The 17307-nt window shown below is 45.7% G+C and overlaps 1 pseudogene; it reads left to right on the top strand.

Annotated features, from left to right (window-relative positions):
• The first annotated feature begins 312 nt into the window (after positions 1–312).
• LOC126487227 (60S ribosomal protein L27a-like) lies at positions 313–631 on the top strand (annotated as a pseudogene).
• The last annotated feature ends 16676 nt before the right edge of the window (positions 632–17307 follow it).

Below are 17307 nucleotides of genomic sequence, written 5' to 3'. Positions count from 1 at the left end.
CCCATAACCTCAGCAGTCCCAGTTCTGCCTGGAACGTCTGGAAGCTTCTGGGTGTCCCTGGTATTGCAAGGACAAAAGCTGGAGTCTGATATCTGGCAAGGTTAACCACACACCTTCAGAAAGAAGGGTTTGCCAGTGTGCACGCTGCCTTCTTCCAGCGTCTCCGCACCAGCTACCAGCTTGTTGGATGCTACTGCCCCTATTCAGGGAAAACCTTCACACAGTCATGGCCTCACATGTCAGGCCTCTAGGGAAACACCCCCAGAGCTGCACAGAAGTGCATTCGCTCACTCTTTCCTTTCGGCCACCGCCATGCCATCCAGACTGAGGAAGACCCGGAAACTCCGGGGTCACGTGAGCCACGGCCATGGCCGCATTGGTAAACACCGCAAGCATCCAGGAGGACGCGGGAACACTGGAGGCATGCATCATCACAGGATCAACTTCAACAAATATCATACAGGTTACTTCGGGAAAGTTGGGATGAGGCATTACCACTTAAAGAGGAGCAGCCTGTCATCGTGAAAGCCAAATTTTTCAGCAGAAGAGCTGAAGAGAAGATAAAGGGTGTTGGAGGTGCCTGTGTTCTGGTGGCTTGAAGCCACTCAGGGAGGCCAATTAAATGCTAACACTTTAAAAAAAAAAAAAAAAAAAAAGAAGTGCATTCGCTCATTCAGTTCTGGGCATCTTGAAACCCAGTCAAGACAACAGCTAAGGACAGCCACTACATCTCTTTCTAATGAACTTCCTTACCCAATAAACATTTCTTATGTCTGTCAACAGATTAATAGATGATGACAGTGTGTTACATACACAGGATAGAGTATTACTTAGCTATAATGATGGGTGGACTTAGAAAGTAGAGTATAGCCAAGCAGTGATGGTGCACACCTTTAATCCTCGTACTTGGGAGGCAGAGGCAGGTTGGTCTCTGTGAGTTCAAGGCCAGCCTGGTTCCAGGACAGCTAAGGCTACACAGAGAAACCTTGTCTTGAGCACCCCCACCCCCACAAAACAAAGAAAGAATATTTAGAATATTTGACGAGGTGACCCAAACTCTTAAAAAAAAAAAGTCCTCTGTCATATGTGTAGTAATAAGAGTGGTGGGGCTGCGTCCCCAGCACCCCGGCTGCCTGCTAGCTTATGCCCCGAAATAATTACATGGACACTGTATTCTTTTAAACACTGCTTGTCTCATTTCTATCTAGCCTCTTCTAGGCTAATTCTCACATATTAATTTAGCCCATTTCTAATAATGTGTGTAAGCACCCCAAGGTGCGCTTACCGGGAAGATTCTAGTCTATGTCCATCCTGGGTCGGAGCTTCATCGCGTGTGCCTCAGAGAGCAGAGCTATCTCACGTCTGTCTGAGGAGTCTTACCTCACTTCCTCTTCCTCCTGTTTACTCCTTCCACCTATGTTTTAACCTATCAGGGCAAGCAGTTTCTTTATTTAATTAACCATTGACCTTCCTCCATCACATATGTGCCTCCTAGCCTGTAAGGTATGCATGTAAACGGGTTGCGTGGGAGTATAGTATCTGACTTGGAAATGAGACTGAGAGAGTAATATGAGTTGGTGAGGAAGGATAGAGTGTACACGAGTCATGAAAGAGGATAGAAAACTAATTTCTAGTTTCAACTCTGTCATACTTTTTAAATTTTTTCATAGTTTAATTGAATTCAACTTAAAAAAAACAAGAACCATAATTTTAAAAAATCAATGATATAATGGAGAGGATGTGCAACCCGAAGAGAAGCTCCGTGACTCCAGCATGGTGATTCTGATAATTTAGAAGTTCACTGAGGTGCACAGAGTTTGGGCTGTGTAGGGATAAGCCCTCCCCTTGGGGGCGGGCTGCCCTCAGGCGTATGTTTACTGATATAGTGCGCGGGCAGAGGCTGCGCGGGCCCTTCCGCTTGCTTTCCTGTTTCCGCTGGCTACCCCGCTGGAACCTTGGTTTTGTGAGTCTGTTTTGTTATTAAATTTGTTTAAATATCAATTATTGGTGATTTATTGATCCGACCGCTGCAGGGCTGGGCAAGTTTGAGTGTCATCTGTAAACAATCCGTGTGATACTTTTGTTTGTGAGTTAATGTTATTCCCATGGGTCGAGAATAAGCCCACTACGACTGTTTAAAGTCAAGATTGAAGCAAGCTTTAGTTAAATATTGGCCAGGCTGATGGACGGTCTGGTCAGAACCATCTCTGAATTCCCAGAAAATGACCCCAAGTCAGGTTTGACGGGCTTCAAAAGACAGAACCTGTAATTCACCACCACATTCTCCATGAGGTGCAATCAGGGTCGAGCATACATTCTGATTTATTTCCTTGCCCACGTACCTCCCAGCCACGTGTGCTCAAACATGTCCTGTGCAGATGGGTCAAACAAACTTGTATAGGGGAGTGTTATCTCTCGTAAACAACAGCCTCCAACATTTCAGGAACTGTCTGCCCTTGGGCAAGGGGCTTGCAGATCAGAGGCATTTCTGTTTCATGGATCTCTTAGGCATAGTAATTAAAACTTAAAATATAACTCTGGCTCTCACGTTAATTAGAGTAAAATTATTTTTAAAAAGAAAATATTTTTAATGCAGGCATTGATTTCCTTGGGCGAGGTTAATATTATGTTCACATACAGCCACCGGGTCTAGCACAAACAGTCAGTACATGTATAATTAGATATTGTAATGGTGCATTTCAATCACAATAGGAAATCTAAAACAAAACAAAGGATGCCAGCACATTGTTTACTGGTGGGAGGAGCATGGGTTGGCATAAGTTGGCCAGAGGTTCTCTGGCCTCTTAAGCAAAGAATTGGAAAGAAAGCTCACAGAGACTGGAAAGAGAAGTGAGGTAGCCATTCCAGCCTTGGTCAGAGATGCTTCTTTGGGCGATGAGGAGCAGTGCAGACTCGTAACTGGTCAAAGTGCTGAGAATAAGCGACTTTGAGCGGTCAGCCTTAGATGAGACATTATATCAAACCCACTCCCACCAAGGCGAGAACGTCATGGAAGGTGAGAGCCGAAGGGGGGACAGTGCCACCTCTGGACATGACAGGGCCATTGTACTCATGACCTCATAGCGGCTGTGGTGACCTGCACAGACCCACACAATCTCAAGGCACTAAAATTCCAGCAGGAATGGCAGAAGAGGGATATATTTAGCCAAAAAAAATTCAATACAGGAGATATTTTTCACCTGTAAGGATGCCCCCCTTCTGTTGCTTAGCTCATTAGATGAGAAAAAATGTTGTCTTGCGTCTACATAGCAAGTGCCCTGTTCTGAGCTTTTGGTCTTCCTGGGCATCAACTTTAAGTACACAATTAAAGAGACAGGCAACAGTGAAAAAAGTCCATGTTTCTTTCTTTTCTCTCATAGATAGGATTTTTTTTTTTAACTATTTCACTTCCCTCCGTCTGCCTGGCGTGTGTTAGCGCTCCCCAACCTCCACAGTGAGAGAAAACGGCACCGAGGCCTAGGAGGAGGCTGTAAATTAACATCTGCCCCAAATGCTCCCAGCACCAACAGCTCAAAGAATGACTTGCTCAAGTTAATTCCGAGGAGTCAAAGGGGTTTATTAGGAATTACCATGGAGTGGTGCAGAACCACAGACAGCTGCGTTTTCCTGAAGCTGCCAACCCCACCCCACCCCCCAACTCCCACAGATACACACTTACCCACTCTCACCCCACATCAAGCACTTGGTTGAATTACGGGAAATTTTGGTATCTACTTAATAGAGATGATCAGGGGACCGGACAGCATGAGGCACAAGCAAGACTAGATTCTGGGAAAGCTATGTCTGTGTGTCCCTTTTTTCAATGGACACTCTGCTTGCCAATCACTGACCCACAGGGCAGGAAGGCTTGCTTTGATGCAGCCTGGCATGGAGACCAGCTGACAGGATGGGTTTACAGATCCTAAGGAGGCTTCCGGAGTCCTGTCCTATCCCTGTGTCAAATCCGTCCTCCCCTGCCAGCCATTCCCAATTGGGCTCAGCCTGGTTGCCCCTCCTTGACTACCTCAGGGCCTTCCTCAACCACAGGTAGAGCTCTGACCCTAATTTTCTGTCCCTTGTTTCATAATCTCCACCCTACCCCACCCCACCCCTTATGCTCCTAATTGGAGCAGGATCAATGGGAATATCAAGTTTACCTGGTTTGTTCTGTGGCTTAAAAATTCTGATGGTTCTTAGGTTTCAGAAATTTGAAATAAGGGAGGAGAAGGGAGGAGAGGAAGGAAGGGCTGCTTAATACCTTCCCATTAAAATAGCCCTGGAGACCGAGGGGGTAGATATGACCAAAACACGCTCTACAGTGTGAGATTTTCAAAACCAAAAATAGAAATCACAGGACCATCGCAAAAGAAATAGACAAAAAAAAAAAAAAAACCTAAAATAGAGCCAGTGAGCTAGCTCAGCCAGTAAAGGTGCTTGCTGCTAAAGCCGGACAACATGAGTTCAATCCCTGAGACCCATATGCTGAAAGGTGAGAACACACACACACACACACAAATAAAATCATTAAAAAAAATACTAAAATGGACATGGTGGTCCATGCTTAGAATCCCAGCACTCAGGAGGTAAAGGGGGGCGGGGTGCGATACAACACAGAAGTTCAAGGTTATCTTCGACCTTCTGGTGTGTTCAAGGCCAGCCTGGGTTACTTAAGACTTTTCTCAATCAATCAAAGCCAAGGCCACAACCTAAGGCCACAGGACTTTAGGCTTGCTTTGGTTTAGGGCTAGAGAATCAAGATAGGAGAAAGAGGTGTTTGGTGAGGCCTGGATGAATTTGTTTTTCCAGTATCTTAACCTTCTCCTGCAGAATGGGAAAGGAGACCTGGAGGGCAGAAGGAGAGCTGTCCACTCCTGTTCATTTCTCTGTAGACAGCGCTCTGCTCCTCAGTGAGCACGCTCTGGAGGCAGAGCAGGATCCTCCCTCCCAACACCCTCCTGTGGTGTTCATTCGCGCCTCGGCACACAGTGCCCACTAGGCTCACCCCTGCAAGCCCTTCCCAGCTGGTTAAAGAACACCTAGGGCTGAGGCCTGCTCAATCCCCACACTTAATTGCCTTCACTAATCACACCCAGATCAAGAGGATAAAGATAGCCTCCAGGGTCGGGGTGAGCAGCCCCCTCGATGCAGGCAGCAGCAAGTGCGGGGCTCTAATAGGCTTCTTGATGCGGTCTCAAATCATTGCTCTAATTAAATAAACCAACCACTGCGGCCACGCTGCACTGACACCTCCACACCTCTGCAAGTCAAGGAGGTGGACTGCCCTTCCAGAGAGAGTTCATGCCTCCCTGAGTGCCTGCAGGGCAGGAGCAGAGTTTCTTTCCTTTCTCTTCTCTCCCCTCTCTCCTTCCCCTCTCTCCCTGCTCTTTCTCTCTGCTGCCTCCCACACTGAGTTTCTGATGGACAGGTTCCTGTTACTGGTCTCTATGTTTGTGTTCGCTGGTCCTTTCTCATTTTGAAGCAATCTCCCAGTAGCTTATCTATATCCTCAAGCCCCACCTTCATAAGTCTGTGAAAATTCTTGTGGCTTGGGAGGGTGACCTTGAACTCCTGACCTGAACCTTCGCCTTTCCGCCCTGCTGTTGAGGTCCTGTGCAGTCACACTTGCTTTGCTGTGGTTGACTCCCTTTGTGTGGTTCTCATTTTCCAAATGGGTTACCAGGTCTAAAATTCTGTCTCTAGTCCTCTCCATTTCCCCAGTCAGAGGTTGATATGCCATCTGACAGATTACCCAGGAACCCTGGGATCCAAGAATGCCAGCCATTGACCCGAGCCTCCTAAACTCTAAGCCCCCAAGTGTCCCTGCTAAAACATATTCTTTCTCGCTGATATCCAGCCAGGTACCAAATTCTGAAATTCAGGGGTCGTCCTTCAACACTGCCTTCCCCACTTCACCAGACATGTTCCCCTGCCTCATCCAATATGACATTTGCCCTGAAAACCCTCACTGGTATGAGCTGATGGCTACAAGGGTGGGTGTCTACAATACCTTGAATCTCTCTTCTTAGCCCACCATGGTCTTGCAAGACTCCTAGCTCCTCTATTCACAGCCTTGTCCAGAGCCATGGTTCAGGAGACCACTCAGAAGCCTTGCTGCCCTTCCTGTGAAGATTCAAGGCTGACAGGCCCAGCACGGCTTCTCCACGTCTCAGTGGAACCAGAAATGTGTGAAAAGAGATAGCCAAATCCACTCCCAGGAGGCCTGGGGAAGGTGGATGCACACCTGCCAGATATGGGACGGCAGGCACACTGCAGGTGCCCAGTCATTGGTCTGTTCTTATTTCTGGATTACTTAAAAATTAGTTCTCGTAGCTTGCAAAGTACTATCAGGCTAGAGGTATTTATTTTGATGTTTTGAATAAATTTCACCAAAAATTCTTCTAAAACCCTTTAGTTATAAGGGTTGGATTTAATACCTGTCTTAACACCTTAATATAGTCTTAACACCTGTGACAGGTTAATTCAAGGAAGCAAAGATGAGAGGATGGCTAGCCCCAGCATGCACTGGGCTCATCACAAGTGACAAGCCCATTGCTCCCCGAGAGCCGACTGTTAGCAGTATTTGCCAGAGTCTGTTGGCAATGAGAACTGATGGGTACTATGAAAACATGACTGTGTCACGCCAAAACAAAACCCGCGAACCACAAAACCAACACCACTAAAATAAAAAAAACACTAGTGACTGTGTCCACAGAGCCTCCCCGTGGTCATAACCTACAGACAAGGGCATCTCGGACAGATCCTGAGTACAACGACAGGGTTTGCTCTCGCCACAGCTCATCGTGGGCAGCAGTTCTGAAGCCTCCATCCCTGTATTCTTAGGAGCAGATAGGAAGATTTCAGAACTGCTGGGTGCTGTGGAATATTCCTTTACACTCTGTGAAGATGTGTCGTTGTGATTGGTTTAAGAAAAAGCTAAGCAGCCAATAGCTAGGCGGGAGATAAAGGCAGGCCTTCTGGTCAGAAGGAGCTCTAGGAAGCAGATGTTCAGTAGAGAGTAAAGGTAACTGAGCCATGTAAAAGAGCATAGATTAAAAGATAAGTTATAAGAGCGAATGTGACAAGCCTAAACTACAGACTGAGCTTTCATAATTTCATAAATGACTGAGCTCTGTCATTTTTTATGAGCTGCAGCCCAAAGAAAAATCTGTTTACTACATATAGCATCCAGTGTATGGGCTTGAATATCCAAATAAGGGCCTGAAAGTTAAGGAAAGTTCTGGACAGGGAGCCAGATGTAACTTCTTAGTCCTGCAGTCTCTCAGGTGGGCTGGTGCTCAACAGCATACAGCGGCATGACAACCAGCTGCAGCCTGTGGGCTGGAGCCAGCTGCCAACACCATGCGCTAAGCTGAGCCATGCCAGCTTAAGATATGTCTCACACCATCAGAGAATGCAATAGGTGCTCAGTAAAGACAGATTCAGATGAAAACCCCTCCAAACAGGTTCCAATAGATTTAACATATGCATGCAGGTATAAAAAAAGAAAGAAAATGGGTGTAGACCATCACAGAAAAAAAATAAGTGGTTTATAAATAATAAAATCTTTAAAAGGAGAATAATTTTTTTTTTCGAGGCAGGGTTTCTCTGTGGTTTTGGAGCCTGTCCTGGAACTAGCTCTTGTAGACCAGGCTGGTCTCGAACTCACAGAGATCTGCCTGCCTCTACCTCCCAAGTGCTGGGATTAAAGGCGTGCGCCACCACCACGTGGCTAATAAATTTTTTTTAAAGCCACATAAAGATGGAGAATATTCATGGCATCTGGGTTCTGTATGGTGCTTTTTTGATTTTATAAATGTTTTGAATGCTAGTGAACAGAGAATTACAACTGCTAAGAGACATGGGATTGAAGAAGAACTGCTGAATTAAACCACCCTAGATACTCTAGGAATGCCTTAACTTTCAAATGGAAGTTAGAAAATGTATCTCTTTGGGGGAGAGGTTATGTTTTTATTTCCACAGGAAATGAAAGGCTCTGGATTCCTTCAAGGTTAATAGAGATCAGGTTTGATCTGGGAAGACGCCCTGAAAATCCTGGCTACAGACATAAAGAAATAAACCTAGAAAAACCACAAAACAGGTAACATGTATTTTATCTGCTCAAACATAAAACAAAAAATCATTTTGTTGGGTTTGTGTACAAGGCACAGTCCATACTTGTGCTAATGCCAATATGCATGTTACCTTTGAAAGTTTGTTTGTTTCAGAGCAAAAGGACCAGACACCAATGAAAGCAGATGACCCAGGTGACCCAGCCTCTCAAGTATCTTTATTGCAGTTTTCTCAGAGTTCCACATCCAGAAAAGCTTCAAGGCTGCTGAGATGGTCCAGCCTCAGAGACTATTGCAGCCAAGACTTCAGATAAGCCTTGCGTTTTTCCCTTGCACAGAGACTTGACAACAAATGTTATGACTAGTTTTTCCAGGAGTTAACCATTATCTCAGTTTTTTCCCCCTAAAGATGGCATAAATAGTCTAGAGAACATGACGCCCACATTCCCAAGAGGTGGGGTGGGTGATTTTGGTTGTTTGGTAGGGTTATGGATGTTTGTCATCATTCATGGGGGTTGGTTACAAATTGTTACTGGTCATGGTCAAGGAGAAAGCTAAACAAAAGAGATTAGATTCAGGGATCTCTTTCTGAAGGAAAAGTGGGGGGATATAGTATAGAAATGGTAGGATAAAGGATAGATTGTTGAGTCTACTTTTGAACAACCACTAGTCTCAAATATTTTACATTGGTATGGATTTTTGTATATTGATACAAATGTTGGGTTCCTTTTGTTATACTGTATATATGTTTCTATTCTTGCTTAAGGTGTTTTACCCATACAGCTTATTTAAAATTTTAATGTAAAATTTTAGTCCTTGAAAGCTATTTAGGATAATAAAGAAATACAGGTTAATAATCATCTGTAATAATCAAAGTTATAGTCACGTTAAGTATACTTTCAAGGTCAATCAGAAGCATTTTAAATAGATAGATGGTCTTCAAACACTTCAGAAACTGACAGAATATGTAATTTTAATGTTTTAATAACATAGGGCTTTTCATGACAGTGAGACACATCTGCCCCTGGCAGTACCAATTTACTTCAAAAAAGGATGATGGGCATTGAAGAAACTCCATGTGGAGTTTGCTTTCTTTATGGCAAAAGCTAGCCATTTGGGCAAGGGGCTGCTCTTGCCTTGACTGCTGTCAGTATGCTGTTCAAACTGAAGAAGAACACAAAAGAAAGTGATTGGTAGGACAGTCCTTCAAAATTCCTGCTTTACAGAAAAGGCTATCAGATATTCTAGACCTGTAGGGTGAAGATGGGTGCCCCAGCATAGCAGAGAAACCTTGGGTGACTGTCCAGGCATCCAAATGTCTCTGTCATAGTTTTAGAAGTTATTTTCTCTGCACTTCCTGTTTCTTCAAGTAATATTTTATCCTTCTTGGGTCTCTGATGGAGATTGAGACTAGATAGTTGTAGTTTTATAATTTTCCTTGTTACCAAATTCATGAAAGAAATTTAGTAAGAGACATAAAGTTTATGAGGTCAAGAAACACAAAAAAGTATATTGATTATTTAAAAAGATCTTTTAAGGTCGAAAAAATATTTTTCGGATGGTAAGACAAGTTATGACAAGTGTTTTGGCTATAAAACTTCGGACTAAGATAGGATAGATAATGGAGTATTTTCTCTAAATTTGCCAAATGCAAATTGACTGGACATTGTAAATATAATTCTTACCTGATAAATGTTCTTATCGTATATAGTTTTACTGTGTTAGAGTTAAAGCCTTTCTCTTTATTTAGAGAAAAAGGGGGGAAATGCTGTGAAATATTCCTGTACACTGTGTGAAGATGTGTCACTGTGGTTGGTTTAATAGAAAGCTAAACGGCCAATAGCTTGGCAGGAGGTATAGGCGGTACTTCTATGCAGAGAGAGCTCTGGGAAGAAGAAAGGTGGAGTTGTGAGTCAGGCGCAGAGGAAGCAGGATGGACAGGACAGTGTAAAGGTCACCGAGCCATGTAAAAGAATGTGGATTAAACGATATGGGTTACTTTAAGTTCTATGTGCTAATGGGACAACCCTAGGCTATAGGCTGACCTTTCATAATTAATAATAAGTCTCTGTGTCATTTTGCAAGAGCTGGTGGCCCAAAGAAAACCTTGTTTATGACGGTTGGGAGTGTGGCTTTCCTCCTAGAACATCTGTGTCACCCACCTGTCCCTGTCATGTCCACCTTCCCTGGGAACACTTTCTGTCTGCTTGTTCAGGATGCATGGGCCAGCTTAGGGCAAGTCATGGGCAGAACTGAGTATCAAGACCAGAAATATTGGACTTTCAGACCATTGGAGGATGAGATGTCCTTGGATGCTGTGGCCAGGGCTAGGGCCAGGACTCAATGACCCAGAATCTATACTGGTCACAGGAGAGGACACAAAAGGCCTGAGCAGCTTTGGTTGGGGTGTGGCTGTGCCCAGTGCCTATTCACCTGGCAGTGACATTAGCAAACAAGATCAGAGTGTGGACCTGTCCCCCATGGGTCTTTTTATTTTATTTTACTTTATCCTTGAGACAGGGTCTCGCTACATAACCATGACTGGCCTGAAACTGGCTGTGTAGAACAGGCTGGCTATGAATTCCTAGAGTTTCATCTACCTCTATCTTCTGAGTCCTGAGACCCAAGGCCTATGTTACCCTACCAAGCTCCCTATTAAATTTTTTTTTAGAGATTTATTTAATTCTTATGTACATTAGGGCTTTTTGCCTGCATGTATGTATGTGTGAGGATGCCAGATTCCCTGGAACTGGAGTTACAGACAGTTGTGAGCTGCCATGTGGGTGCTGGAAATTGAACCCAGATCCTTTGGAAGAGCTATCAGTGCTTCTAACCACTGAGACATCTCTCCAGCCCCCCTCCCTATTGACATTTTAAAAATGTATTTTACTTTATGTGCTGTGCCTGGGTCTTTTGCCTGCCTGTCTGTCTGTTCCTATGGAGACCAGAGGAAGCCATCAGATCCCATGAAATTGGGGTTACAGACATTTGTGAGCTGCCATATGAGTGTTGGGAATTGAACTCAAGGACCTGTGGAAGAGTAGTCAGTGTTCTTAACCTCTGAGCAATCTTCCTAGCTCCTTCCCCAATGGCCTTTTGAGTCACATCCCTAAGACCTGCTGGATTCTAGACAGGAAAGCCCAGATGCCAGCAGAGAAGCTGGTGAATCTGGGATGGGAATTAGGACAGAGTTTGGAGGGGAAGGCTGCTCGTGTACCCCAGGGTAGAGACCTCATGGGCCCAGGCAGTGTGATGTAGGACCACTGCTCGGCTAAAGCCAGCACCTCTTCTCTCCCCAAGGCATTGCCCTTCAGTCTCACTCAGGCCTTAAGGAGTAAGACTTGCTTCAAGAATTGGTCTGGAGGCCGGACATGGTGGCTCGTGCCTTTAACCCCAGCACTTAGGAGGCAGAGACAGGTGGACCTATATGAGTTTGAGGCCAGCTTGGTCTACATAGTGAACTCCGGGGCAACCAGAGCTATGTAATAGAGAGATCCCCCCCAAAAAAAAAATCCAAAATCCACCAACAAACAACAGAGAGGAACTGATCTGGCAGTCTCATAGGCAGGCAGGACACCCATGTGGTTTGATTATCCTCAAGCCTGCTGGGAAAGTCTCACGCCTCTCCTTTCCAAATGGTTCTTTCTTAATAGTGGGAGATACTGGCACCTTACATGTTAACCTCAGGTCTTTCCTGGTGTGGGAGCCAGCAAGGGCCAGCTCGCTCAAATAATGGGCCATAGAAACCCAGTGACTGACTGGCTGTGAAGTGCATAAGCCCCTCGGAGTAAGACGGTATGGGCAGACACAGCACCTGTGACATACAAAATCTGCTGGATGTGGTACAGGACAGCCTCATCTATGAGCTTGGTGAGGTGACATCATGTGACCTCACATACCAAAGTCAGCCTTTCCTAGGAGACTCCGCTTGGCTGTGTTGAGACCCTGTGGGGCTGTGAAGGAGCTGGTGTGAACCAGAGCTAAAGACAGCCAGCAGCTACTCCTTTCCCCTGTCATGCCACTGAGAGGACCATGTGAGCGGAGGGTAGCAGGGCAGTCAGAACAGTCCTTAGGTTTCCTTCCCTGCTTGCATGCGTCTAGGTCCACATCTCAATACATGGTGCCTTCCTCCTGGCCCCTTTGGACACAATTTCTGTAACTGTGGTCTCTCCTGTGCCCTTGGCAGCACCAATGGGCTTGGTTCAAAGGGGGTCTGTGCAGCCCAAATATGTCCAGTACAGAACCGCCCTTTCTTCCCCACAGCTGGAGCGAGAAGAACCCAAGTAAGTGACCTTAGCTGGGTGACGCCAGAAAGCCAGCTGAAACAGCTATCTGCTTATCAACACAAACCTGAGCTTGGTATAGACAATTGGGAGGATGTAGGAAACAATGAAGAAGGAAATAAAACCACCATTCGGAGGCAGCTACTACAAACAAGCTGGTGTGTCCCCTCCTACTCCTCTTCCTTACTCATTAAGAAATTGGGTTCTGCATGGGCCCAGCTTGCTTTGCAAACCTGTATTGCAAGCATTGCTCAATTTTCAGTGGCTGCATTGTATTTCAGCACACATCGGGGTACACTAGCGTTTATTTAACCTTCAGCTGTGGACTCCGCCATCTTCATTCTTTTCATAACTGAGTGTGAGATTGGAGGGGGCTAGGGACACATCTTGGGGTGGGTGACATTTGGTGTTTAGATGCTAAGTGGCAAATGCTTTGAGCTATTTTGCATGCCAGTTGGTGGTAGGGTGAGATACCGCTTCATTAGTGCTTACTAACCTAAAGGATACCCTCAAATGGAAGAGTTAGAAAGGGATGGGATAGGTCAAAGTTGTGAAATTAAAGACCATTTGATTACCTTAATTATTGTAAAACTATTAATGGAGACTTCCTGGTTGTTGGTTGGTTGGTTGGTTGAAGGCTGAGTATGGTGGTACATGCCTGAGATCCTGAGACTTGGGAAACTGAGGCAGGAAGATGATGAGTTCAAGACCAGCCTAGCCTACACAGCAAGTCTCAAGCCATGGGTATACAGTGCTTCAGTTTATTCAGCTGTTAAATGGGTTGATAGACATTGTCTCCCACTAATCACTGTAATGGATGCTGGCAGGAAAACAGGAAAGACTTGGTCATTAACTCAATCTGAGTGTTGCAAGCTGCAGGCGAGTGCTGTGCCATCATGTGTAATAAACAATTAGCACATCGTAGTAAACACACCGGCCCTCATGCAAGCACTGCCTCGGCCCACAGGCTGGTCCTGGGCCCTCAGACTCTCTCTCTCTTTGGAAGGACATGGGTGTTTACAAGTTGTCTTTATGTGACTTCATTCTTTCTCAGTAGCCTTTGGCTCTGGCCTTTTCCAGGAGCTGAGGTCAGGGTCATTGAGTGACTACATTGAGTGAAAGAGGAGGGAGGGTCTGGAGACAGTGTGACACAAGCCCAGGGCCACTAAACGCTGCTTGCCTGTGTCTTCCCTAGGCCACTGCCTCCTATGAAGCCTTAGTTCTCCTAAGAATTTTCCACAGGGCCTTCCCCTGGTACACCCAGCTCCGTGTTCACTGAAAAGCATCCTACAGAGAAACAGAAAGCCCCACGACAAAATGCAACCTTGTTTGAAAGCAGGGGCTTTGCCAAGGTAATTAAGGTGGAATGAGGTCACTGGGAAGAGTCCTAATGCAGTCTGACTGGTGTCTTTGTAAGACGAAGACCAGGTGGCCCAAGGCACCAAAGTGAGAGGTGGGTGGGTCCTCCCCCAGCCCCACAAGCCTGCCCACTGCACCCGCTACAGTTCCCACCCAGCAGCCGTGGCAGACGGTGTTGGTCAGCTTATAGATGGGTGGTCCATCATTAAAGCAAATCCAGCAATCTCAAACTACTCAGGGGAGGTGGCAGGACATGTCCCTGGTGATGCTAGTTTGGAGGGAACTATATACATTCTCTCTTCTCCATGTTTGAGAGCTTGGCATAGTCCTGTCCCTGTGCATAGTATGAACACATGGGCCTTCATGGGTCCTGATTCACAGGAGAGACAAGGAAGAGGAAGTAAGCAAGAACTGTGGAAGGACTGGCCCAGAGAACTGTCCAGAAAAAGTTAGAACCCCTGCCCCTATGAAGCTATGTCGTGGAGCCCCAGAAGACCCTAACTGTCTACCAGAATTGCCAGGAAACCTGTGACCACTAGAAGCTTGGAGCCTGGGAGCTTGCAGTACCCTCAAGCTCCAAGACGCATCCAGAATTGTACAACTGGTCTGCTGTGGGCAGGTCTTAGATAGATAGCACTGACAAGCCCACCCGTCCTCTTTCCGCCACTCTGTGTACTCCAGGGAACCACAGTTCTCAGAAGAAACTGCACGTCCCCTAATAACCCTTCAAGTGGCCTTACCCTGCCAGAGTAGAACATCGTGATTATGGAGAGCTGGAGTGTTACAGGTCAAAAGCCAAAATGATCTTGGGCTATCTTTAGTTCCATTAAAAGATAGACACATACTTTCAACCTCTGAGTGTTAGTCAATGCCCCATGACTTCCTTAAACCTTTGGAATGTGTGCTTAAGCCTGACACACCCACGCTCTACCAAGGCAGACACGTTCTGAATCCTATGACACCCCCTCCGTGTCTTGCCCTGACAGCCTTCCCTATGACCCTGCTTGTGTACTGTATAAACACATTGATTCATGGTGTTCGATTTTTGTGACCATGAAAGTTCAGAAAACCTTCACTGTGGTGAGATGTGTCACGAGTTCCTGGGCCATAGCTATTTGTGTTTAGAAAAACTATTTCCTTATTTCCTCAAAGCAAAGTTTATGTTTTTTTACGTCAACAACACAGTCCTTGGAGCTCAGTGCCTCGGTTTCCTCTGCTGCCATACATCTCCCTGAACAAAGCACACGGCATTAAAGGATGCAGAGGAAGATGCTGAGTTAGCTCAGTGGTCTCTGTCTGGGTCCTACCTTTCCTGTGACGTCAGCATTCATGTCTCCCCTGGGACCTAATGACTGCTGGTCTGAGCTCAGATGCAATTGTCCAAGCCCTGGGGAAAGTGGTCATTCCCCAACTTCATGTGGAACTGAGGATCAGGCTCGGTGCCAGAAAGAAGGATGGGAAAGCCCCAAAAGTCCCAAATGAATAAGAGGGGCCGCTATCCTGATAAGAAGCATGAGCGGTCGTGAGGTAGACAAGGTGTGATGTCAGGTATGAACAGGAATGAATGAATGGTGATAGGCCAGGCATCCAGGGTAGGGCTGACCCTAGTTCCCTTGCCTCAGAGTCTCTGACCTTAATTAACTTCCAGGCCCAGACTTCTAGAAACCCTGTTGGTGCCAGCCACTGAGAAACTATATTAATTACAACACTGCTTGGCCAGTGACTCTGGTGTATTCCTAGCAAGATCTTACATCTTAGCCCATTTCTATTATTTTATATTTTACTACAAGGTTCGTGACCTACCAGCAAGGATCCAATTGGCGGTTCACATCTTTCTCCTCTGGTAGCTACATGGCTTCTCACTGACTCTACCTACTTTCTCCCAGCATTCAGTTTTGTTTTCCCGCCTAGCTCTATTCTGCCCTATCACAGACCAAAGTAGTGTCTTTATTCATTAACCAATAAAAACAACACATATACAGAAGGACTTCCCACACCATTTCCCCTTTTCTGTTCAAAGAAAAATGTAGGTTTTAACTTTGACATAGTAAAATTACATATAACAAAACAGTTATCAAGCAAGAATTATAGTTAAAAATATTTATATCTACTTTATCCTTCACCATAACTAAGGAAAACTATAACTATCTATTCTTCAACTCCATCAAATCTAAGTAAACAAGAAGGGCATTGTAAGCAACTTCCAAAATTCTAGAAATGACAAAGGCATCTCGTTGCCTGGACAGTCACACCAAAGTTCTTCTGTAGCATTAGGGCACCCATTTTCAGCCTACAGGCCCATTCTCATGGCCCCTGGACTTTGTGAGTTATGACCCAAAGCCAGCTTGATTTGTGGTCCATGATAAACCTCTGGGACTCTGAAGTTTGGTCTCCGGACCTTCTTCTTGCCTTACTCATGGAGACTGTGTCCCCACCCTCAGATATCAAGCTACATAGCTGCTTATCATTAGCTCACATTCTACCAGTGATTGTTAGTTGGAAATGTAGCCTCCTTTTTCTATGTCTATCTGCCTTTTGTTCCCAGTGCAGCTGCAGTCGCGGGCTCAGATCCACTGAGCTACAGAACCACAGATCCACAGAGCCACAGATCCACAGATCTACAGCAGCAGGACCTTTACCCTGAGAGGGTGACCCAGGCTCTGCATATGGGGATGAGGCCTGAGATCAGACCCCACCATCCAGAAATGTTCTGATTTTTCTGCCCCATTTTGGCAGCTCAGCTGCTCTTTGGATTTCTGTGTTGTTTGATGAGCAAATGCTCATTGCCTAGAATTCACTGTGGCACCCCCAAGGCCAAGGTTTGAAAATATTGTACTCAAAACCAGTATCTCTCCATCCAACATTTTCACCAGTGTTTGGTAAAATGAGAAAAATAGAACAGTGATCTTTTCCTTCTATTTTGCATTATTGAATAACTCACACGCAGAGAATACAAGTAAGACAGTTTAATCAGTCACTAGAAAGCAGATGTGCAAGGCATCAGTACAAGATCAAGGAACAGACAGCTGAGTCCAGGGACCTTAACAGGAAATGGCTCTTGGGGGCAGGCGCTCTTTGTGCTGCCTCAGTCCCTACAGGTCTTGCTGGGGTGCTGTGCAGGGCTCACCTGTGTGCTGTGCTTTCTTTTGTATCACTTTACCATGGCAACGCAAATCTCTGGCCACCTGCCACCTTCTCCCCTCCTGCTGTGGAGTGCCCCACCTGAAGCCACTCTAGTCCCTGTCTTTCACGTGGTCCTGGTCACTTCCTTTGCACCGGCATAGGTGGTACTGCACCAGAGCGTCCCCCTCCTGCTGCTCTGTGTGCTGTGAGCTGGAATTCCTTTAGGCTTGATTTCTCTACAGTGTTCCTTTCGCATGTAATGAGGCTATCTTGAGTATCATGGGAGTATGAGCAGCATCCCTGGCTCCATCCTCTGGATGCCAGGAATACCCCATCCTCCACCCAGGTCCATGATCAGGAACCTGGAAGGATACTCAGTCACAGAAATGGAAGCTTTAGGTTCCCTAGAAAATTCCAAAGTGTTTGTATGGAGTTTTCCACGTTTTCAAATTTTCATTCTGAAGTTGTTTTAA

The sequence above is a fragment of the Alexandromys fortis genome, unplaced genomic scaffold (assembly GCF_014885135.2).
Source record: "Alexandromys fortis isolate MF-2015 unplaced genomic scaffold, M_Fortis_MF-2015_v1.1 scaffold_177, whole genome shotgun sequence".
NCBI classification, from domain to species: domain Eukaryota; kingdom Metazoa; phylum Chordata; class Mammalia; order Rodentia; family Cricetidae; genus Alexandromys; species Alexandromys fortis.
The sequence above is the reverse complement of the archived record's forward strand: the minus strand, read 5'-3'. Positions and strand labels throughout refer to the sequence as shown.